The sequence below is a fragment of the Equus caballus genome, chromosome 1 (assembly GCF_041296265.1).
Source record: "Equus caballus isolate H_3958 breed thoroughbred chromosome 1, TB-T2T, whole genome shotgun sequence".
NCBI classification, from domain to species: Eukaryota; Metazoa; Chordata; class Mammalia; order Perissodactyla; family Equidae; genus Equus; species Equus caballus.
In genome coordinates this window covers 171936422-171962714 of record NC_091684.1, presented here as the reverse complement: position 1 = coordinate 171962714, position 26293 = coordinate 171936422, and the positions used below count along the sequence as shown (strand labels likewise).

General features: G+C 37.7%; 2 long non-coding RNA genes across 2 annotated transcripts; both read right to left on the bottom strand.

Annotated features, from left to right (window-relative positions):
* Window positions 1–1013: 1013 nt before the first annotated feature.
* LOC106782176 (uncharacterized) lies at window positions 1014–4222 on the bottom strand. The gene is made up of 3 exons (XR_011425943.1): window positions 3905–4222; window positions 3354–3795; window positions 1014–1819 (listed from the first exon to the last, which is right to left on the bottom strand). It is a non-coding gene; the product is annotated as an uncharacterized lncRNA (long non-coding RNA).
* An 11285-nt stretch (window positions 4223–15507) lies between these two features.
* On the bottom strand, window positions 15508–19662 carry LOC100072838 (uncharacterized). The gene is made up of 2 exons (XR_011440404.1): window positions 19393–19662; window positions 15508–19267 (listed from the first exon to the last, which is right to left on the bottom strand). It is a non-coding gene; the product is annotated as an uncharacterized lncRNA (long non-coding RNA).
* Window positions 19663–26293: the final 6631 nt, after the last annotated feature.

Genomic DNA, 26293 nt, shown 5'->3' with positions numbered 1-26293 from the left:
ATTTCCAATAACTTTATAAAATAAAAATGGGAAGATGAAAAGAGGAAAATGTTTGGCATATACAAATAAACACATACGTATATAACAATCAAATAGAAAATATGCAAAAGTACTACAGTCTTTGTTTCTGTGATTGGCCACAAAGCTGGAATTGATATCTATGGCTTCCTTCATCCATCCCTGCCCTTTATTTACCCTGCCCTCAACCAAAACCTTGGCTGGTCTTGGTTCTTTCCCTGGTTGAGTGATCCAAATCTTTTTCCAGAAAGATCTGCATTCTCAATTGTTCTGTTTTGTTTTGTGTTACTGCAATTTTTCATTAGCTTTGTCATTGGGCATGAAAATACTAAGAGGTTCCAAACATAGTATTGCTTGCTTCCACTGTATAGTAGCAACCCAAAGTCCTCATGTTAGGATCAATCACTCCAGCCAATAGATTTTTTTCTTCCATATTGATTCAGCAGCTAAGGAGCCCAAGATGACCAGCAAGTAGTCTCATCACCCATTGAGTGGAGCCATTTTTTGTTCCCTGGGGTAAGAATTCTTCCCTTAGGAACTAAGATCTCTAAATAAACACAGCATGAAGCTCCAGATTAGGAATCTAAAAGCCTGTTAGTGGGTTATTAGGTGTAATAGTGAGGGGAGCCACTCCCATGTCCATTTTTTGATTCCCAGACCCACATATTATGGCCACATGGGGAACAGCAACCTATACTAATGGTGTCTGATTCAAAGCACATGCTGAATTCTATTAAACAAAGCCCCATCTTATCAGGGTGTTGCCTCCCAACTGTCACTGTAACTCAGTCTTCAGTAAGCTATTCCACTGCTCTATTAGGCCAGCTGCTTCTGAGGAGTGGGGTATGAAGTAAGACCAGTTAATTACATAAAAAGTCAGAGTTATTACTTTCATTGATAAAATAACTCAAGATTTCTACTTTGTTCTTAACATAATTCTTTATTGTAGAAAGTTGTTCATAAAAATTATATAATAATATAAATAAACAATGAATTATTAAACAAAGGAAAGAGGGAAAAAGGGAAGGAGGAGGGAAGACTACTTTGATTTCTCAGGCAGAGTTAGGTTGGGAAGGTAAGAGTATTATCTCCCAGCTGCTTGCTGTTGTAGGGGAGGAAGAAAATTCTTTTACCCTCTAGGTTTTTCTGGCTGGTCCAGGATTATTTAAATCCTGACATGAGATAGAATAACAAAAGAAAATCAAACACCGTTTAATAACCTGTATACATGGGAGAAACCCAGGAAAACTGAGTAATGGCCAAATCCACCACCTTGTGTACCATCTCTAGCTAAAGACAAAGGAGAATGTTGGGGTTAGTGGTTTAGGACTTCAAAGGGGAAGAAGGCAATTCACAGGGAAATGGAAAAGCAAATGTTTGGTAAACAAATGTTTGCCATACCTTGCAAAAAACACTCGGACATGGGAAGACTTTGATCAAATGGGCCTTGCTAGGTTCCTCTCTGTCAATCACACTTAGTTCATATGCAATAGTGATCCATGGTGACAGCTCCTTCCTGAAACAGGCCTTCTATCTTAAATTCTTTTAGGCAGTTCTGGGGAAGGTCAAAGTTTCTTCCTGAGTCTTTTGTACTTAATAATAATTAAGCCAAAGACACACATTTTTGGGTGGCAAATTCTGATCCACTACAGAGTCCTTGGCATAGGACTTATTTTTCTTCAAACTTAGCTTGAGTTCAGAATCAAAAGAAATTGGTAGTTCTCCTTCTCATACCAATCTGCATGAAGTGCCCACTGTGGTCCTTTGGGACAACATGGTTCAGCTGATGACAATGAATCACCTGAAAATAGTCAGAGGTAAAGAAAGTATGACCAAAAATAGAAAGGAAGGCAGGGAGAGAGGATATTAAATGAGTATACATTTCTTACTCATAATTTTATGTCTCTAACACCCCATGTACATTCCTTGTACTTTTCCAGCAATCAAACACATTTATTACATATAACCATAACACTATAATCTAAAAATTACTGTTGATCTCCTGGTTCACTGTTTGGTTAAATTGGTCACAATCTACATATTGGTCACAATCTACTTATTCTCTCTATATTTTGAGGACTCCTATGCATCTATATTATTATAGTGCAAGCCAAATAGCAGCTAGAAAGCTCCTCTTCTTCCAGAGTATTTGTTATCCTCTAAAACTTCAAGAACACAAAAACTATAACATATTCTTATATGGTTTTTCCCATGTTACACAAAACAGTTATACTGGGTCATAAGTTGTACTTGGTCCAGTGTCCCCTAGTATTTATTGCAATTTTTTTTTTTGCAAGGGAGGATTCACCATAAGCTAACACCTATTGCTAATCTTCCTCTTTTTTTTTCCCCTCCTCAAAGCCCCAGTAAACGGCTGTTTATCCTAGTTGTAAGTCCTTCTATTTCTTCTATGTTAGCCACCATCACAGTGTGACAACTGACAGATGGGTGGTGTGGTTCCATGACTGGGAAATGAACATGGGCTGCTGAAGTGGTGAACAGCAAACTTTAACCACTAGGCTACCAGGCTGGCTCCCACTGCAATTCTTGTTAATATTTCTAGCAGAGTTTGGTATTGTTAAACTTACTACATCATTAATTATGACAAAGTTAACATATAAGAATCAATCTCTAATATTCCAATAGTTAAATCATATTGGAACAGGGTGAAAGCAATGAGAAAAAAAAAAGTCTATAACTGGAAGCAGCAAAAGAGATTACATCCACAAATTTCTGATGTAGAATTCAGAATTTAAGATATCAAAAGAATAGGAAACTACTTTCACAACTGAAAAAAACAAAATCTTTGAACAAACACTGATGAGTTCTAAATCTTCATTCTCCTGCACTATTCTTAAACAATTTCCAGAACTAACATGATGATAACACTTTTCTAAGCCCTAATCAATTGCATACTGTTGACCAATAATTTTTCAGAATCTCTCCTAAATAGAGATACTTAAAGGCAGAGAAAATATTCTGACACATTGTGAGCAGCACAGTGAGACCCAGGGAAAAGTTCCAAGAAAATTGTCTGTGAATGATCAAGTAGAAAAAGAGGCAAGCTTTGCAAGGGAAGAATATGAAGAATTCATCTTTTGTTTTCTGGGCTGATTGAAAGATAACATGATAAATGAAATCCCACACGGTCAACCCCTTAAAGCAGTAAACCTCAAGGCAAGGCCTTGAGCATCTGACTATTATGTGATAAGAACACAGCCTCCTCCATCATTCTGGAATAATGACTATTTAGTATTATGTAGTTTCTACAAAGAGCAAAAAGCCTCTGAAATTAAATTTATCAGATATGGACTTGTAGGATTATATAGATGTACCTGGGTCTGCTCAGTTCTCTTTTCCTCATTTGCCATCAAACAGCAAAAGATTACTGAAAATATCACAGGAAGCGATCTTGAGTCTCTCAAAACTCCACTCCCATGAGTGGTTTGTGTTCAGCTCCCCCTGTAGACCCAGGCACTGTGTCACTCACAGCACAGAAGTACTCAGCTGAGTCGCTCCAATGGGCTGAGGATTTCCTGAGGTTGAAGGAAGACTCATTCTTCTTCAATTCAGCCTTAAAGCCTTTAATGCCTTCAACCAGGGTGTCCCCTGAAAAGTACCTGAGGAGAAGCTGGAGACCTTGGTTTGGGTACTGGATGTACCAGAAGAGGTAAGGAGTTGCACCATAAGAATAGGTGCACCTCAGCTCCAGTGAGGCTGCTTCAGAAACCAAGACATGGCCATCAGGTTGGGTCACTGACTGCACTCTGGCATCTCCTGCAAAACCAATGTTATATCAGTGAAAGCAGGGTAGACTTCACTGTGAAAAATAAGTAACTTTAGTCAGAATCTATAGAACCATAAACCATGATGAAATTACACTCACTCAGGGTAAATGCAATCCCCAGTATTGAGATGAGAAACAGGAGCATGGCTGAGCAGTGGAAATGCTGTGTGCTCTGTTCTGGAAAATCTCCCGAGCAGGCAGGAAAGCGATGGTAGAAACCAAGCCCTTAGAAATAGAAGGTGTGGAGGAAGTTAGGCTGGATGAGTTTCTTGCTTAGATAAAAACACCAAAGCTGCTGAGATGAGCCTGGATGCTTTCTGACTTCTCATGCTTGCCACTTGTCTCTGCAAAGGGCTCAGCCAGGTGCAGGGAGGAAGGGCTGAGCAGATATTGCTGATCAACAAGACCTCTAGTTTGTGCAGCATCGCCCTCTAGAGGCCGGGCACAGAACCAAAGGTCCTGAGGCCTCATGGAGAGCTAGTTAGTTGCTTCTCTTTTCTGAGGTATATCAAAATTTTCACACAATATGTTTCTTCCTTCCCAAATCTAAGATTGTGTACTAGTCGTAGAGTCCCTTAGAAATGAGGTGTCATATAAAAGTAGAGTATAAAATTACTTCACTGAGAAATCCATCTTTTAACAGTATATCAGACTTGGAATTCCAGTCGATGAGAATCCCTGGAATCAGGCAAGTGGAATCAGACCACTTGCCTCTGACTGAGTTTTGGATGGCCCAGCTTTTCCACAGTGTTGACAGAGGATCTCAGAGATATATTCCTTGGTTGATGCACATGAAACCACATGATGCTTGTGAAAAGTTTTAGATGTAAAGACGGGGCCCATTACTATGAAACATTGCTGAAAGAAATTGAAGAAGACATAATAAATGGAAAGATATTTTATGCTCATGGATTGGAAGAATTAATATTGTTAAAATGTCCATACCACCCAAAGCAATCTACAGATTCAATGCAATCTGCATCAAAATTCAATGGCATTTTTCACAGAAATAGAAAGAAAAAAATCTTAAAATTAGTATAGAACCACAAAAGATCCCAAACAGCCTAAGCAATTTTGGGAAAGAATAAAGCTGGAGGTATCACAGTTCCTGATTTCAAATTATATTACAAAGCTATAGTAATCAAAAGAGTATGGTATTAGCATAAAAACAGACAGGTAGCTCAATGGAACAGAATAGAAAGCTCAGAAATAAACCCACAAATATATGGTTAATTAATTCATGACAAAGTAGCCAAGAATAGACAATAGACAAAGAATAATCTTTTAAATAAGTGATGTTGGGAAAACTAGACAATCATATTCAAAAGAAAGAACCTGGACCCCTGTCTTACACGATACACAAAAATTAACTCAAAATGGATTGAAGACTGGAAAGTAAGACCTGAAACCATGAAACTCCTAGGAGAAAACAGAGAGGGTGAGCTCTTTGACATGGGTCTTGGTAATAATTTTTTGATTTTAACACCAAAGTGTAAACAATAAAAGCAAAAGTAAACAAGTGGGACTATATCAAGCTAAAAAGCTTCTGCACAGCAAGGGAAACCATCAATAAAAGGCAACCTACAAATATTTGCAAATCATATATCTGAAAAGAGGTTAATATCCAAAATATGTAAGTATCTCTTACAACTCAACAGCAAAAAAAAATCAATCTGATTAAAAAATTGGCAGAGGATCTGAATGGACATAGAAGACATACAAAAGATCATTATGTGGATGAAAATGTGCTTGACATCATCTACAGGTTCCTGAGAAATCCATCTTTTAACAGTATATCAGACTCAAATATTCCTCAAAATATTTAAAATAACACTACCATATGATCCAGACACTCCACTTCTAGGTATTTATCTTAAGGAATTGAAATTACTAACTCAAAAAGATGTCTACACTCTTATGCTCATTGCAGCGTTATTCACAATAACCAAGACATGGAAACAACGTAAATGTCCATCAACAGATGAACGAATAAAGCAAATATGTTAATATGTTATATATATATATAAAATGAAATATTATTCAACCACAAAAACAAAGGAAATCCTGCCGTTTGCAATGACGTGAACCTTGAGGGCATTATGCTAAGTGAAATATATCAGAAAATACAAATATTGTTTCATATCACTTATACATAGAATTAAGAAAAGACTTATAAAGAACAGATTAGTAGTTGCCAGAGGTTGTGGAGAGGAGAGGCAGAGAAATGAGTGAAGGTGGAGAAAAAAAGACTGGGCTTTTAAAATGAGAGCAATGTTGCTATGTGGCAAGATGTCACTCTGCATGGGAAGGCTTTGCCCTAAAGGCTAAAGGAAATAGAACTACAGAAACCTCTGTGGCTAAAGGACATACAACCACACCAAGAGAGCAATCTCTGAAAACCTGAGAATGGAGAAAGTCTCAGTTTTCTCTGAGGCCAATGGGGCCTTTTGACAAAAGTCAGAATACCTTTCTTTGATTTCAGGATTTTGATCTCAGTATTCTTCTTGGGTTCTTCATTCACTTGTTGCTTCCTGTCAAGATTACCTTTCACATAGAAAATTTAGTAATTCTGTCTATTTGTGAATTTACAGTCAATGAGTGTGAACTTCTGATTTCTGGGACCGTATACTCACCTCCCATCTCTTCCAAATTTCCTCATAACTAAAAGAATAGAAATACAAAAGGGAATAAGCCAAAATCCATAAGAGTTAAAAGAATAGGGATTGTCTGGAGATAAGAGATTTACATATTTCCAGAATACAGAAAGCAGATAGAGGATTAAAGTTAGGACAGAAAAAAACATAGTCAAAAATAAGCTATGAGGAGCAATTGCTGCTGGTTTCAGGCCAGTAGTCATTGCAGCTCCTGTCAAAGTTGCTGATCATTGGAAGAGCCCAACAATTACAAAGTCAAAAGCCAAAGGATTGTTGATACCTTGGAACAATGCTGTTTCCTCTGCCCTGGAAGAATGCAAAGGAATTCTCCAATCTTCGATGGTGGTAGAAGCAACATCTCATAGTTGGAGAAGAATAAGTCCAGAAATAGAATATTCTCCTTTAAAGATGTTGACAGGATTCTAAGAAATAAATTAATTACCAGAAAGATTAGAGAGTATTAAAGAGCCCATCATGGTCCAGAACATCACAAATCATGGTACATGAAAAACAGAAAAAAAAATTTTAAACTGGTAAAAATTAGAGAAAGGAAGAGCAAATTGAAAAGAAAATTCCTGTTTTACCTTTGTTTTAGGTACCAAGAAAGCATAGTCTTTGGAAAGTTGCACTACATCTTATACTCTTGGAAATTAATGAAAACTTCAGAAACTTTTGGATTTTAGGGGAAAAAATGCAGTACTTGAAGCATGGGTAAAAACAAACAGGTGCTCTCATTTTCTAGCACCAGAGTACAAACTTCCTTCTTTGGAGAATGAGAGGTGAAAGACTCAGAAAAATCAAGTCCTTATTACAAATATACAAACTGGAGGAGATTAACTAAAGGTGGATAATAAAAATGATAGCGGGAGAAAAATGGCAAATGGCCATTCTTCATGAATGTTAGAGAGACCCAGAGGTTAATTCAGGAACATAGCAGAATAGGAGATAGCTTTAGGAAACCTAGAGTCCATCTTTCCCACTGATTACAAGTAAAACTGAAAGAAACACACAAGGTAACTACCTGTGGACTGTGAAAATTAAACCAAAGCAGGCAGATTGTGTAGAGGAGTCAAAAACTGGAAGAGCAACCTAGGATTTGAGCCTCACTCACAAAAGGAGCGATGAAACACAGTCTGAACCAAACTTGGTTATTTTCCTGCTAAAACAAAAGCATCCACATTCTCCAGAGGATTATGTTTTTTAATAAACAAGTTTATAAAATATATTTAAAGTGTTTCAGATGCATTCAAAATTATGCAACATACAAAGAACCAGAAAAAATAACTAATATCTAAGTAAAAGATAGTCAACAGAGACAAATGTCAAGATGACTAAGATGCTAGAACTAATAGAAAAAGAAATTTAACTATATTTGATGAAGTAAAAGAAAGTGTGCTTGAAATGAATGCTAAGATAGGAATTCTCAACAAAGAAATAAAAACTACTCAAGAAGAAAATAGAAATGTTAGGACTAAAAATACAATACATGAAACAAACTGTTGCAGTAAGGAGGCCGGCCCAGTAGCGCAGTGGTTAAGTTCATGTGTTCTGCTTCTCAGCGGCCCGGAGTTCACTGGTTCGGATCCCGGGTGCGGACATGGCACCGTTTGGCAAATGCCATGCTGTGGTAGATGTCCCACATATAAAGTATAGGAAGATGGGCATGGATGTTAGCTCAGGGCCAGTCTTCCTCAGCAAAAAGAGGAGGATTGGCAGTAGTTAGCTCAGGGCTAATCTTCCTCAAAAAAAAAAATCTCATAGTAAGCACTCAATAGTAGGATGAAGATGAGAGAGAAATAGTAAGTGAACTTGAAAATAGATCAGTATAAATTATCTAACTGAATGATCACCAATGAAGCATGAATTTGCATCTCACAAGGAAATATTTGGCAAATCTGGACACACTTTTGGTTGTCATTACTCAGGGATGGAATACTCCTGGCGTCTAGTGGGTAGAGGCAAGAGGTACTTCTAAAAATCCTACAATTCATAGAACAGACACCCCAATAAAAAATTATTTGGCCCAAAATGTTACTAGTGCCAAAGTCAGGGAACCATGAACAAAACTTAAGAACAAGAAAGAAATTGAAACAAGAAATAGACAGAATCCTGGAGACCTGTCAAAAAGTCTAAAATATATGTAATTGTAGCCCCAGAAGGAGAGGATAAAGAGACTGGAGCAGAAAACATATTCGAATAAAGAATGGCCAAGAACTTGCCAATTTGATGAAAGACATAAATTTACAAATTCAAGAATGTCAGCAAACCTTAAACAGAATAAAACGAAAGAAATTACACATAAATAATCATAAACCACTGACAACTAAAGATTATATGATAATGTAATATATAATGTACACAAAATAATGTATATATAAATATATTGGCTAGAGAAAAACATAATTCTTTGTTGAATAAATTTGTTTAATAAAAAAATTAGTAGCTTTTTTGTGGTAGCATTAATGGGTTTTCCTACTCATTTATTAACTGACAAATTTTTTAAGATATTTTGCTATGATGCAGGCACTATTGTAGTTGCAGAGAATGTAAAATTCTGGTTTAGTGTGCATGAAGAATACCAGTTTATGCCTACCATGTAATTATCCCAAAAACAAATTGTAAGAAATGTTGTCTTTTGTTTGCATTTGTGTGTTCATATGTAGGACTCTCTCCTTTCTTTCTTATGTTTCTTTCTTCCTTTAAGAATCTATTGTGCCTTGGGCTGAAGCTACTCTTCTTGAGCTGAAGCTCTCTTCAGGGAGACATTAACCATGTGCAACCTTATCTGTTACAGGTGTGTCTCTGAAAACAATATTTCCCTGGATGATCTGAAACAAGGTCAGGGGACTAGAATTTTACGCAAAGATGAACACATCGGCGATTTCATTCCCCTTAAGGTTTTATGCTACTGAAATCACAAATTTCAGCTGTGATTCAGGAACTATGGTGACATATTCTGTTTTCACTCTCACCATTAAAGCACCTTGTATGAGGCATCTTTCATTCTTGTTCTTCTACTGAGTTCTTAGAGTTGATATATATGACTTTCTCATACCACCAAGAATACCTGGGGAAAGTGGTGGGTGACAACAACAGTAGACTAGCTCCTGATTCTTAAACCACAGTGGATTATAGGGTCACATACTCAGAGCCAGACCCTTTGTTACTGCTCAGAGTTTGTGTTCAGCTCTTCCTACAGTTCCTGTTACTGTGTCACACAGTGCACAGTGGTACACAGTTGAGTGTGAATCTTGGACCGAGGCTTTCTCCAAGTGAAGGAGGTGATTTCTGTTTTGTATGTGGCTTCAGAACTTTTGCTGCTTCCCTTCTCATTGGCCTTTGAGGCTCTCAAGAGGAGCTTTCTACCTTCTCCAGGATATTGGACATATCAGAAAAGGGCCAGGTAACGTGTGGTTTCCTAGGAGCAGCTCACAGCCAGGGAAGACCCTTCTGAGAGGGTCACTTGGCCTTCTGTTTGGGTCGTTGAGTCTTCACTGCTTCTTTCTTAAAAATAAATAAGTAACAGTAATGGTTCTGGTTACCCTGGCATGATCTGAACTCTACCTTTCAGAGAAAATTGCGGTTAAAGATTACACCAACATAACAGAATAAAAGACTTGAAGATATATGTGTCATTTTACTTACCAAACATTAAGAATAGCACAATTATTGGTCCTGGAGAAGAATTCATTCTTACTGTCTCTGGTGTTCTTTGGTCTCAATTCCTTAATGGGAAGAAAACTTAAGGTCACAGAGAAAGGATGACTGAGAACTCAGAATTTAAGCAGGAAATGTATATATATGTGTCAGGACGATCCACCCTCTTGTGGGCAAAATACCAAACTCAGAAGCATGTTAACATGTTCTCCTCTTAGATTCAGTCCTGTATGTTCACCCCTGGCTCTGTTTTTATGACATCTCTTGGCTCTCAAGATGGTCCTCTGTAAATCTAAAGAACAGTTGATATTTTTTAAAAGCCTATTTTCTTACCAGCACACTATCTGACATGGAAGCTCCGTATCATTACAGTCCTGAGGAGAATTAAATTTTACTTTCTCTTTTTGAGCCATTTTGGGAGTCCTTGAGATCCACCGAAATATTATATAAGCAAGTTTTAGGATAAAATCAGAGGAATGTCAATGATGCATATTTAGTCACTAATAGATGATTTTGAATGGCAGAGACTTAAATTATTTTTCACCACTCTATTCCCACACCTAGAGCAATGTCATACACTTAGCAGGTGGACAGCAAATAGATTTTAAATGCAGAAATAAATGAGTAAATGAATCCTCTTTGGTTGAGGAATTGCTGCCACTTGAAATACCATATTGCTTCACTTCTAAGACATCAATTGCAAGAAATACAATTTAATAAAAGCTTTCCAAAGAAAAAAACTTCTTCATCTTGATATACACATACTAATTAAAAAGTTAAAAACATATAACTCAGTATTGAAGAAATGCAGTAATTAAAGTTACTGAATTCCCATAAAATTATCTGACATCACTTTTGTCTCCCTTAAGATTTTAATGATTCTCAGATAATCTGATTGGCCTGTCTGCATCAGGTGAAATATTCCCATATTAAACTTTTAATGGAAATTTTGCCTCAAGTATACACTCTACATATGTCCATCTGCCAAATTATTAATCAATACAGTACAATAAAAGTGTCACCACAAGATAGGGTAGTCAGACAATATGAATTTGCCTCAAAAGACAAAATAAAGTGGGGCCAGCCCTGTGGCATAGTGGTTAAGTTCAGTGAGCTCTGCTTCGGTAGCCTGGGTTCACGAGTTCGGATCCCAAGCATGGACGTACACCACTCATCAGCCATGCTGTGGTAAGGACTCACATATAAAGTGAAGGAAGAGTGGCACAGATGTCAGCTCAGGGCTAATCTTCCTCAAGTGAAAAAGAAGGAAGATTGGCAACAGATGTTAGCTCAGGTTGAATCTTCCTCAACAACAACAAAAAAAAACAAAAGAAAAAAACATGGGCTCAATCCATTTATGTGGTGACAGTCAAGAAATAACGTACAACTGAAATCTCACATTGATGTAAACTATTATAAACTCAATAAAAAAAATAATGGGCTCAATCTCAGCTTCCAGGATTAGTAGAGATATGTCTGCTGATATACAGAAGCATTTTATAGCAAGGGTGGAGTTTCTTTGTTTATAAGAGTTACTTGATCATCAACTTAAAAGAACACATTTGGAGAGCTCTTCATTTACTTGCAAAATTACAGTCACCAGAATTAATGTCTGAGAAGTTAAAACTCTCAGATGGTTTGTGATGTAGTCAGTGTAATACAAACTTACAAAATAACCTTGAGGAACCCTGAATTCAGAGGAGACTTGAAGTCTCCATGAACCATTTCTGGGGTCAGCATGAGAAAATGCCTCCAAACCTCACAGAATTTTAAAGCCACTCTCTTCTCATGGTAGTACTGAAGTCGCATTAGCAAAAACAAACACTACTTACTGTCCCTATTCTTGCCTGTTCAACTTATAACAGAAAACTCAATGTTCACAGGACAAATTTAGGGAAAATGATACCTTTTGTCTGTGAAGCTGTACTAACATTTATCTTTGAACACAGAAGGCTTCCTCAGTGTACTTTCTGGGAAACTCACGCTCCATGAATTCAGAGAAGGCAGCTATGTGGTCTTGTGTCAAGGCATAAGTAGTAACAAGCTCCAGACTTGGTTACAAAATTTAGGTCTGGATATTGTTTAGGTTCATAATAACTTCTCTCTCTTCCTTCTCACTTTTACCCTGTGTCAAATCTCTGTGAGCAGGCAGGGTCTTCCTCCTTTTTCCCTGGCTCTTTTGCCCCAGGGCCCTAACCTCCTCTACCTGAAGTCAAAGTGGAAATGAGCAAAGTGAACAGTCTCACTTTCCATAATTTCCTTACTCTTTCAAGTCAACCTTGTCCCTTGTGTTGCAGCAGCCCTCCACTCCTCTGAGGGAATCCATTGTCCACATCATGAGATAATAAGCAGATGAATGTCATTGAGGAATTGTGACAGTAGGTTTGAGTGGAAGACGTTAGAACTGTGTGATGAATTACAAAAGCTGCTTAAGCTAATTACCAACTAATAATAGATTTTATTCAGAAGATCTGACTTCAGGAGCCCAGGAGATCTGCTTAAAGGACTTAGATTTACCCAGATGTATTAGTAAAAAGTCAGACAGGAAAACAGAAACAAGTTCAAATATTTTAAGTAGAAAGAAATTTAATTCAGGGAATTAGACATACAGTCATTGGAAGAACTGACTAAGCAGAGATGAGAAGGCCTGATTATGAGAAATTCTGAAGTATAATGAATCCAGCTGCCTGTAACACCAGTGTGGATGATTCTTAGGAAGAAACCCAGAAGTCAAACAAAGCCACTGCTGGTCATCTCGGCTGTCTTCCCACAGCCCCTACAGAAGGATAATGGACTCCCCTTTTCTTCTAATTTCTTAGTATCACACTAACACTTCTCAATTACAGAATTTAAACTAGATAGTAAAAGAAAGGGATTATTGAATGTGTAGTTTGGGTTTCTCCCCAGCAAAGTGATGGAGTGTATCAAAGGGGATGCTGAAGATGCCCAGTTGACAATAAACAAGACAGCACACCATTGAACTAAGTCCTTATCTACACTAAGTTATATGCAGTTTAAACCTAGAGAAACTAGAAGAGCTATGTTTTATAATCAGAAGATTTTTGTAATAATTAGACCAGTTAGAAGCTGAAGGCAGATTATGACTACTCTGATGTTTCATAAATTGTCAGTTAGAATTTCTGTCACTTTTTCAAAATAATAGGACTGAACACAAAAAGAACCACTCACTGCACGCGGAAAGCGGTAATTAAGCTAATGACAAATATGCTGTCTTCTATTATTACAGGAAAGTTTTAACCCTTTATTAAGTCCTCACTGGGAGCTCTAAGGATGTACCACATGTACTTGGTAAATTGTTCCATAAGTGCTTTTGAATGAGTGTGCAATAAATGACACAAGAAATTTACTCTGTCACTGAGTTGAAGAGAGAGACCCTCCCAATGTGCTTGTGACTACTCTTTTATAGTTAATACATTTTTTTGAAATTCCAAATTCCATGCCTTCTGATCCTATACCTACCTTTTCTCATCCAAGATCTCCCATTTGTAGTAATAATAGTCACTCAGTCTTGCAGCTGGAGCTCTAATCATTCCATCTGCTCAGATACTCATAATGATTCTTGAGTAATTCTCACCGAATGTGATGAAAGAAAATTTGAGGAACCTCTGAATTGGAAGAGAACGAAACGCAGGAGGTAAAGATTTTCTTCTTGTTCATAGTGGTTCTCAGTTTTCTGTAGTGGGTTATTCTATTGTCAATTTGGCTGTATAGGAAACTACATTTCCCCAAATCCCCTTCTCTTTACGGTTCTGAGTACAATAGTGAATTTTCACAAGGATTAGAAAGCAGATAGGAAGCTGCAGCCATTATCTTTGAGCATCCTTGCAGGTTAAAGATGGTAAAAGACAAACACATGGTATTAGCTGGTTCCATTTTGACCTTGCTCTTCCCAGTTGGAAACCAGTCACTACTAACCAACTCCACAGCACCACGTAAAATTACTAGTATCACTACACCTCTCAAATGATAAAGGTATGGCATAAGCTACTGCAACAATTTATGCCTGAATCCCATGCCAGGTCACCACAAGTAATTAGTAACTGTGATGCTGCAACTTCTCAGGACTTATCATCAACCCCATTTACCTCTAACAATGGGATCCCTGTTGTCATCTGCCCATGAACAACTTAATTGTAGAATCTCATTCTGTGTATTTGCTAAAACTACTTCTGTACCCAAACTCTTAGATTGGGTTCCTCCAAAAGCCAAACTTAAAAAAAAGGATTTTAGTATAGTTAGTTTACTTGGCAAATTCAAGAAACAAATCTAGGAAAGAGGAGATATGATACAGGGACTATTGAGTACACAAATGTGAGGAAAGAGGAGTTCTTTTACATGTTGATGAGGGTGAAAATTGGTTAGAACATTTTGGAGAGTAATTTGGCAACAGTAAGTAAAATTTTTAAAGTGTAGATTATATAACAGAGCAATGCCATTTCTAAGTGTATAACAAAACATTCTGCATCTATATATAAGGAAACAACTATATTCCTAGAAGAATTTTTATCACAATAAAAAAATTAGAAACACTCCTTGAATGAAGGACTAACAAAATCCTTTCTCTTTCTACATAAAAAATTAGGTTACATTTTCTACCTCTGTTCCTCTGGAAACCTGATAAAGGTAATGTCAGCTGTATTGCTAGGGAACATGTTATGGTAAAATGATCTCCAAATGTTAAATTGTATCTAGACTGGAAATGAACAGTGAATACTTGGTATGAAGCCATAGCTTTGGGGCAGTGAGTTTTGTAACTGTTACAGGAGATACTGAATCCTATTTGAAACATGGGGATTTTAAGTCTGGGTGACCTGTTGGTCTTGTTCCCTCACACTTGAGCACTTGATGTGAGAGGAAGAGACGAGGGGGTTGCAGAAAGAATAGTCCCTCAACTCATATGTAGACAGCTGAGAGGACTCCCCTTAAAAACATCCTGGCGTGAGAGATGCCAATACTTATGTGGCCTATTGAGCTTTACAAATTCAATTGTCTAGTTGAGCCTAAGACCATCATGGATGACGTTGCGCAATACAACTGTCTGTCAAGAGGGGACATATGACATATTCCTAAAGTAGGATACTACGTAGCAGTAATTAAAGTAATTTTTCATTAAAGTAATGAAATATATCCATATGTATAAATTTTTCTATATCTCAAAAGTATTTTTAATGAAAACAGCAAGTTTCACAATTACATGTACAATGGGATAGCATTCATGTAAATTTTAAAAACACAAAATACATAACATTGTTTAGAGATAAACGTATAGGCATTAGAAATGTGAAAACATGGGCTTGAGAAACAAAGATCATAATAAGTTTGTCTTGGGAAAGAAAAGAAGACAGACTGAGGAGAAAAAAGAGATGGCAATTTTATCTGCAATGTTTTATTTATTTTTTTACATTTGGGTATAACTATATTTATGAATACAGAGAGATACAGAAAATAAAAGCTTTTAAAAATACATTACAATTTGTTCATATGAAAATATAATTATGTTAAAATAAATGGGGATTTTTTTCTTTATTATATTTACATATGATGTAAAGTTTTTCACAATTGTAAAATAATTTTGTAAATAAAACAAACTTTGATATTTCAGGCACGGTTGATGGTATGAGGATGGAAAGTGTTTCCTCGAGTACCTGAAGCCCTTGGTGTCAGGAGTTATATTTCCTCAATACTCATCTTCAGTTTGGAATTGAAAGAAATTGACGTCTCACCTTCTCGTGCATACTGATAAAGTGCCCACTTGTGGTCACTTTGGGTCGTGGAACTGAGTTGGTGACCATAAGAATCATAAAGACAATCAGCCTGTCTATTCCATTTCTGGGCATTTATCCAAGGATCAAGAAAACAGTAATTGAAAAGATATATACACCTCTATGTTCATCACAGCATTATTCACAATAGCCAAGACATGGAAGCAACTCAAGAACCCATCAATGGATGAATAGATAAAGAAGATATACCATATCTTCTTTATACACACACACATATATATACCATATATATACTATATATATACCGTATATACTTCAATAAAATAATTTTAAAAAGACATCTATATAAGATCTATCTAGACAAGAGATTACAACATGTTCAAATAGAGAGGCATACATGGGAGACAATATATGTACTGACATGAGTGAGGGAACTGTGGAGAGAAGTTCACTGATGTAACCCCAGCATCTTGAAATCTTACACCTCTGCCCACTTATTGGCTGAAAATTTTCCATATTACTCCAGACATAAATATAACCAGGAATGACTAAAAAATAAATAAGTAAATAAATAAGATAATCATCGTCTCAGAGATAGCAGAAAATGTAGTCTGAAAAATAAAACATTAAATAAGCATAAATTTCTTATGAATAATTTTATGTCCCTTATCCCATTTCCAGAAATCCTTCAAATGCGTATAACACAAATAGCCAGATCAATATAACTTGAAAAATAATGCTGATTTCTACTGGTGTACCCTTTGGTTAAGGAAAATCCCTAAAAACAATCCACTATTATTCTCTGTATCTTTGAATTCCTCTAACCTTAATCTCTTACTCATCACAGGGTCAGAAAGTATGCAACTAAAAAGCCCAACCCTCCTCCAATCCTTCCCCTTCCTTTCCAAAGTCATCATCAAGTTCTAAGGCCTCAGGTACTTAAGAATACAGAGTCTTCTTCTGGAGTGTTTCATCTTAACTAGAGGAAAGTCATACATTTATCACATGTCCTTTGACATTTTAATTCCCATTGCAATTCTTAATCAGTATATCTCAGGGCCCAGACATTACTAAACTGCAAATCATTATAGCAGTGTCACACAGATGAGAACCGATTTCTAATATTCCAACAGTAAAATCATATAAAAATAGAACAAGAGTAAAAATGAAAGCAATGACTGCATTTGTGAGAAACTGGCAAAAGTAACTAACCTACCAGTTTTGAAGATTTCCGATATGGATTTGCAGAATTTAAGATATCAAAAGAATAGGAATCTATTGTTATGATCAGCAAAAATAAAACAAACTTCACTTTAAGATAAATGGAATTTGACATCTAGACTTAGCATGTCTTCTTTCCTTAATAATCCTTGAAGAAATACTAAAAATTTTGAGTTATTCACCCTTGTTTCTGCAATATTCCTAGTAATGTACTAAAATCTATATAAGCAACCCATATTCTAAGCTATTCACCATCATAATCACGGCCTCCATCCTAGATGGAGCACCTAAAAATGAGGAAAAATAACCAGCCAGGAAGAAAGATTCCAGGAAAACTATTGAAGCTGCGTACCTGAGGTTACTGCAAATATTCAATAAGAACATAATTACCCTTTGACCTTGTTCCCAGCACAGACACAAATGAAAAGAAGTTAATCTTGTTAATTTGCTCTTTTCTTGTTTAAACTGAGGGGTGACTCAAAGGTCACAAGGATTTAGGAGGTGGTTTTGCAGAAGAAAAAGAATGTCTTTAACGAAATTACAACCACCAGATAAACAGCCTGCAGCTACTGTTGACTCCCAGAAGTCTGACTGCCCAAGGGCTTATCTGGAGTGAAAGAAACATGGATTTACCCTATATTTCTCTGAAATTCCTCCTCCCAAGTACCTTAGCTCTAAAATGACATCTAGCTTTCTTCTTTCATTAAGGTAGATTTGAGAGAAACTTTCCTCTCACCTTCTCGGTTTGGCCAATTCAAATAAACTTTTCTCCATCTCCAAGCACCAGTGTCTTAGTGATTAGCCAATCCAGGTACAAAAATTTGAGATTAAGAGGTTCAGTATCACTATTTTAAAATTACCAAATTGGGAATAGAGTAAGTTTGTAAGAAGGTGATGTCAATAAAAGAGTTCATCTTTTGTTTTGGATTATTGAAAGATAAAATGATGAGTGAAAAAGTAACACTCCTCTGCACCATGTCTCAACTCTCATATCCCATGCCTTGAAGTATCAGCCCCACACTGGCTCAGTAAATCCTTGAGCACATTTCTACTGTGGGGACCTGGGAATGGCCACCCCAAAATATGTCTCTTTGGCATGAGGATTATTTGAGGCTGATTTCTTTGCAGATAGGAAAGCAACTGAAAAGTAGAACTTGCTTGCTCTTTTGTTAAGAGACATTTACATTGTAAAGGAAATCTCCATCTGTAAAGATATCTCCCTCTCTCTACCAGGAAGAAGGGGAAATGACCTTATCTCTAGAAACTTTTAATCAATGCCAAAGGCAAGGACTTAAATCTGCATTTTATTGTGCTTGTCTGGTAACCTCCTGTAACTGACTTCCCTCCCCCTTCCACCTTTGGCATTTTTTTAAGGATTAAGCATCTTTCTTTAGGCTAGGAACTGATTGCTGCGCTCACCTGTGACGACCCAGCTCAAAACAATGGGCTTGCCTCCTGCTACGCCCTCCAAGATAGCAGACCTACTACCTGCTGTGTCCATCAAGTGATGTGCCCACAGGGCAATCTTGTGACTATTGTGGGAGGGACATTTCAATCATATGTGAAACATCCTGTTTGGGGGTATATAACCACTCTGTGCACCCCACCACTTCAGTGCCCTTTCTTCCTTCCAGAAGAAAGGCCCCAGGCCATGGTCCTCATAAAGCTTTGTTTAATTTTCTCTTGCTATTCTGTCTCATGTGAATTTAATTCGTTCTCTGGCCAGATGAGCTCACATTAGGTAGAGGAAAAGTCTTCCTCCCCTACACTACCGTATGATAAGAACACTATGGCCTCCACTATGTCAGAGTCCAAAATCTTTCAGACGCAGTTGTCCTCCCTAGTGTCTCACAGTTTGTGTTCAGCTCCCCCTACAGTCTCCCGCACTGTGTCACTCAGAACACAGAAGTACACAGCTGAGTCACTCCAATGGGCTGCAGATTTCCTCAGGTTGAAAGAAGATTCATTTTTCCTAAATTCGGCCTCAAACTCTTTGATGCCTTTAACCAAGGTATCCCCTGAAAAGTACTTGAGGAGAAGCTGGAGGCCTTGGCTGGGGTACTGGACATACCAGAAGAGAGCAGGAGCTCTATCATACGAATAGGTGCATTTCAGCTCCAGATGGGCTCCTTCAGAGACCAAGACATGGCCATCAGGCTGGGTCACTGACTGAGCTCTGGCATCTCCTGCAAAATTAATGTTATATCAGTGAAAGCAGTGCAGACTTGGCTACAAAAAGTATTTCTACTAAACTTTGAATAGAAAAACAGATACTTATGTAGAATGAGAGACCATATAGAATATTACTTACTCAAAGCAAAAAGCATCCCCAGTACTGGGATGAGCACCACGAGCATGGTTGAGCAGTGGGAATGCTGAAGGCTTCTTTCTGGAAGATGTCCACTGAGCAAGCAGGAAAGTGGCTGTGGAACCCGCTCTTTGAAATAGGAGGTGTGAGCAAGGTTGGGCTAGACAAGTCCCTTGTTTAGGTACATGTACAAAACTGCTGAGATGATCCTGGGTGCTTTCTGATCTCTGTTTCTCTTACTTGTGTCTGACCTCAAAGAAGTCAGGGAGGGTGCTTCAACAGGCTCACTGCAGGGAAGAGGGGCTGAGGGGAAGGCTTTGATCTTCAACAGAAACAGGGACCTCTAGTTTGTGCAACATCACCCTCTGGTGGCCAGACACAGGATTGAGGATTCAGACTCCCCACAGGAAGCTCATCTGTGCTTTCCTTTTATTTAGAGATACATCAAAAACTTCCACTGAACATGTTTCTTTCTTCCCTAACATATGTATATAACCCTTTGTAATAGGGAATATTAATCCTTGCTTCAATGAAAAACGAGGCCTGTAAAATAGAGGAGTAATTTACAGAGAAACTGATTACACCATAAGTCTGTCAGACTTTGGAGTCCATTAGAGCCTTTGTGTAAAAGCAGTGGAGCCATTCTTTATGCAGGGATAACCAGAGCAACCTCCCTGGGCTGGGCTTTGGATGGCCTTGCTGGCAGTAAGCATCAGATTGAGAGGAAGATGTGGTAGGACGCAGAGATAATTGCCTTGGCTGGTGAAAGCACAGATAAATTCAGACAAAGTAACAGCTTGGAACACAGGGCTTCATCAATGAAAATAAAGAAAGATAATCTTTGTCTACATCAAGCAGAATTGTGAAGATACAGTGGCTTTAGATCAACAATAATAATAATATTCAGATAAAAAGTGAAATCCCATTCTCATCTGCTTAGAACATGACTGGAATATTACACCCAATTCTGGGTACCACATTTCAAGAGAACAGAGATAGCCTTGCATATCTACAGATCAAACTGAGTAGACAGATGAAAGCATTTCAAAATAAACACACAAATAATTTTTGAAAGAATTAAAGACTGAGTAAAAAATATATCAGCACTGGGGCCAGCCCAGTGGCACAGGGGTTAGGTTAGTACATTACACTTTGGCGGCCTGGGGTTTGTCAGTTCAGATCCTGGGTGCAGACCTACACACCACTTGGCAAGCCATGCTGTGGCATGTGTCCCATATATAAAGTAGAGGAAGATGTGCACAGATGTTAGTCAGGGCCAGTCTTCCTCAGCAAAAACAGGAGGATTGGCAGCAGATGTTAGCTCAGGGCTAATTTTCCTCAAAAAAAAAAAAAAATGTATATATATATCAGCATTAACCCTGGAATCCTAGAAGTGTCACCAGCAGACTAGAGCTAAGAGAAATTTTTGAGAGGAATAAAAGATATGAGAGCAATTAGATAATGAAATCTATCACAGATAGGCCTCCAGCAATTTTGTGAGGACGAAAGTCAGGTCTTGTAAAATGAGGGTAGTATTGATTGTGGCCAAATAGCATGATATAATTCTAAAAGAAAAAGCTTTTTCTCCCCATCTACTTCAGCTTGTAGACTCCTGGAACTAAGAGTCAGCATCACAGGAGGATATCAATTTCAGGGAAAATGAGCGTCCAGGAGGAAAAATAATTTCCCCTCTACCTTTTTAGGTTCTTTGCTGAGGTCCTCTCCCAACCCCATAATAAAAGACAAATTAGCAGGAGAAAAACAAACAGAAGTTTAATAACATATATACCTCCCGTATACAGGGGAGATACCCAGGAAAACTGAGTAACTCCTTGAAATGGCCCAAGCCATCACCTTAAATGCCATCTCCAGCTCAAGACCATAGATGTTGGTGGGGGGTGGGGTACGGGGTGGGGTGGGGGGAGACCAGTTATGGGAGGTCATTGATGAGAGTTTCTAGAGATTTAGAGTCACCTTTCTCTTACTGATCCTGAGAGGGAGACATCTTTATAAAAGGAAATTTTCCTTGTAAATGTAAATGTCTGTTACAAAATGATAACTTCTACACAGTTTTCAGAGCTTCTCCTATGTCTGCTATTTCTTAAAAATAAACAACTCAAAACCAATATGTCAAAGAGGCACATTTGGGGTGGCATGTTTTTATCTTCTTCTTGAAAAATGAAGAAACCAGTTGCTTTCCCTCAGGCAATAGAGCCCTTTTTCTAAGGTCAGAAAGCCTCTTTCCCAGGGTTGTGATTGTTTCCAGCAGCTTGAGATCAAATCTGTCCTCAAGATCCTCATTTTCTTGATTGTTTTTGCCTGCACATTGTCTCTCACATGTGATAATTTGTCAGTTTGAGGCTTTAAACATCCTCGGATAGTGTTTCCTCTTCCAGCTATTGGAGTACCTTACCAGCTCACTGTCTATCTCTCCAAAATCACAACTGATAAAAGAATAGAAATGCAGAAGGGGTGATGAAACCAGAGAGGTAAAAGTCCCAGTAGAAAAGATAGTAAACTATGAGACGACTATAATGGAAATCATGATGAGTAAACCTTCAGTCTGGCATGGGTGTAGGGGAGGAGTTGGGAGGGGTGGAGAAAGAAGGGAAGCAGAATATGCCACCTGAAAATGGGTCACTTTAGCACATGGGTTATTTTAAATTGAAGGCAATCAAGGCCCAACAGACTCAGGAAGAAATGTTTTGTTTTGTTTTGTTTTTGGTGAGGAAGATTGTCCCTGAGCTAAAGCTGTGTCAATCTTCCTCTTCTTTATATGTGGGACACCACCACAGCATGGCTTGACAAGCGGTGTGTAGGTCTGCACCCAGGTTCCAAACCCATGAACCCCAGGCCACTGGAGTGGAATGAATGAACTTAACCACTATGCCATTGGTCTGGCCCCAGGAGGAAACTTTTACCTCTCCTTTAACTCCTTAAAAGAATTTAGATAGAGGGCCTGTACCAGAAAAAGAGCTATTATCAGAGATAACTTTTTGTCTGAATGACCTACCTGAATGGCAGGGCAAACATCTAATTACCAAGTATCTGCTCTTCTTGTCATCCTGTGAGTTAATCTTCCCCTTTGAAGCCCCAGGCCCCTATCCGTTTCCTTGGCTCAGGATGACATATAAGCCTCAATTGCTTGCCCGACTTCCCTTTGAGTCTCATATTTTTATGGGGCTCCCTTATGTACAAAATTAAATGGGTTTCTCTTCTGTTAATGTCTGTCTTATGTCAATTTAATTATTAAACCAGCCAAAGAAGCTAGAACGGAAGGGGGAAAATTTTTCCTCCCCTGCAAGAGTAAGGAGGTTGAAGAGGAGCATCAAAACATTGTTTATACTCTCAGTAAAAGGCTGCAAATTGACATATTTTGACTACTGTATTAGTTTTCTATTACAACTGTAACAAATTACTGCAAACTTATCTAACAGTTCTGTGGGTTAGGAGTTCAACACGGGGCTCACTGGGCTAAAATCAAGGTGTCAGCAGGACTGCATTTTCTTTTTTTGGTGAGGAAATTGTCCCTGAGCTAACATCCATGCCAAATCTTCCACTACTTGGTATACGGGACACTGCCACAGCATTGCTTGATGAGCAGTGTGTAGGTCCACACCTGGGATCTGAACCCGTGAACCCTGGGCCTCTGAAGCAAAATGCAGTAACTTAATCACTACACCACCAGGCTGGCCCCAGGACTGCATTCTTTTCTAAAGTCTCTAGGGGTGAATTCACTTTCTTGTCTCTTCTCTACCAACCTCTACAGGCTGCCCATGTTCCTTGGCTCATGGCCCCTCCCTCCATCTTCAAAGCCAGCAATGCTTCATCTCTTTGACCATTCTTTCATGGTCATATCTCCCTTTGATTGACCACAGTAGGGAAAGTTTCTCCAATTTTAATTACCTGCATGATTAGATTGAGTCTACCAGGATAATCTTTCTATCTGAAGGTATTTAACTTAACACATCTGCAAAAGCACCTATTAAAAAACAGAACTACTTAAACATCGCAGCATTATTTGCAGTAGCCAAGACTTGGAAGCAACCTAGGTGTCCATTAACAGATGAATGGATAAAGAAGATGTGGTATATACACAATGGAATACTACTCAGAAATCTTGAAATTCGGCCATTTGTGACAACATAGATGGACCTTGAGGGTATTATGCTGGGTGAAATAAGTCAGAGGGAGAAAGTCAAATATCATATGATCTCACTCGTAAATGGAAGATAAAAACAACAGCAAACAGACACATAGAAACAGAGATTGGATTGGTGCTTACTAGAGGGGAAGAGGAGACGGAGGAGGGGGAAAGGGAGAATTAGGCACATGTGCGTGGTGATGGATTGTAATTAGTCTTTGGGTGGTGAACATGATGTAATCTACACAGAAATCAAAATATATAACGATGTACACCTGAAATTTATGTAATGTTATAAACCAATGTTATTGCAATACAAAAAGAAAAAAGAAAACCATGAAATATCAAAAATAAATAAGTAAAATGCAGTGAGAAAAAAAAACATGAAAAGGTAATGGCTTCTTTGTCTTGAGGGAGAAGGCAGCAGAGAAGGGAGGTTGGGGGCTTGCTGAGACATTAGACTCAAGCTGCTTTAAAGATATGGATGGTGTTTAGTGGCAACTCACACAGTGGATGTGAGCCCCCTTTGCTAAAGAGAGAAAGGCCTCTGTTCTCCTGGCTAGATCTCCACACAATTCAGTGGCTGTTTCTGTAGCTTCTGCTGAAAGGACACACGTTTTTGCTTTTCTAAACAGGGGCCTCCAAGCAAAGTGATGGTTGAGTTGGGAACACTGATTCTGTCCCTGTTATACTGCATTTTCCTCGTTGTTGGATCAAGGGAGGGTGTGACTCTCATCACTACTTATGTGCTCTGTTTTTAGCTCTTTCAGCTGATTTATAGTCTGACCTTGGGGAAGATCCTTGACCTCTCCAGGTGTTTTTCCTCTCCTCCTGTTTCTCCTCATCTGGCCAGAGCACTGTTTGTTTGTTCATTTACTGACCTATTTAGTTGTCGCCACTGTTGTTTCTTTGACATTACTATGTTATAAAAAATTGTAAACTAGACAAAAGAAAAAATGTATTATCATGAATGTAACAGCACCCTTGTTAGTATTTTGCTGTATTTCTTCCCATTATTTCTCTGACATTTTAAAAATATAATTGCAATCATAGTGAATAAAAAAAAAGCAGAACTGCTTAAACTATGGCACAGAAAATATCTAGTAGCTACACAGTCTTTCATTCTTATAATATGAAAGAACAGAAGGCGGGCTACTCATAAGTATAAAGCAAGCAATACAATGATAAACATTAAGACAAAAAATTTAAAAACCTGACTCAAGAAGAAACAGAATGTTTTAAGAATGGGAGAAAATGTTGAAAAATATCTGCTTAATATATCCTGAAAAACTCAACAACAAAGATTCAACAATCAGGAAGAGCTCTTAAAGTCTAAAAGTACTACTGTCAAAACTTTTTTAAAATTATTGAATGGTGTGAAAAGCAAAATTAAGAAAATCTCTCAAGACACATAAGAAAAGACAATGATTCAAAAAATAAAATATAATACTATAGAGAAAATCAATCTTGGAGATAACATAAGCAGATAATATATGTTCCAGAGAAAGAGAATCAGAAAAAAGAGAAAAAATTACCAAAGAAAAGTGATGGAACAAATTTTTCTGCAACTGAAGGGCATTGTATCTTTAGATTAAAAGAGCCCACAAAGTATAAATATTGCTGAATAAAAAGATTTACACTTAAATACATCCTAGAAAATTTAAAACATCAAGAATAATGTAAAAAATCCTAGAAGTATATAGAGAGAAAAGGAAAAAGGATCACCAAAGGGAGAAAAAAAAAAGAATCACATAGGCATTGGATTTCTTATCAGAACTAATAAATGTTAAAATGATGAAAAATTATTTGGAAAACTAGAGTTGAAAACTTAACTGAACATAAGGGCTGATAGATTTACCATTAGAAATAAAGAATTGCACTTAATCCCCCTGTTGTCTCTATGACACCTCACTTCACTCCATCCTCAGATGCCTCGGGTATTCCCTAATCCAGAAGCTGTCTAGTTCAAAATAACCAGAAAGGCAATCTTCAGTATTTTCTATGTTTGATGGTAGCTTGTAGCCTGTATACAGGGTAATGAAGGATATTGGAAGGGTATGCTGGGTTCTAACTGCTCCCTATTCAGTCCAGTCTTTCAATCAATCCTTCTGTTTCTTTCCCATCCATCCTCTAGGCCTGGCACCATTTCACCAGCATAATGGGTGCTTCCAATTCTTGAGCATCTCCAGAATGCTGTAGCAGCAATAGGAGTGCTTCCTCTGGGCTTTCCCCACTGCACACACAGATTTTCTCTCTCTGCTAAACCAGTTCTCTCTTCTTCACTTGCTTTCCACCCTTTTAACATCTTCTTGATGTCTCCTGTGTTCTCACTATCTTTTCTGGTCACTTTGTGTTTGTGTGCTTATATATATTTTGAAATTTGTTAATCAGCATTTTAGTAAGGTTTCAGGAGGGAGCAGAGATAAACATGAATATTTAATCAACTGTGTTTAACCAAAAATCTGGGACTTATTTATTTTTTTTACTGTATGCATTTTTTGTTCTCTTTCAAGCTTTGTGTTTTCCAGGTACATGCATTATTTTTCATTAAAAGAATTTTCAACATTTAAATCAAGAAGGAAGAACTAATAAAAATGTTAGAAAATAAAATGAGAGAGAGGTTATTGCTTCAGCTCATTTATTTATTCATTCCTGGGCACAAACATCGCACTGCTCATCAAGCCAGGTGTGGCAACATCCCACATACAAAATAGAGGAAGATTGACACAGATGTTAGCTTAGCAACAATCTTCCTCAAGC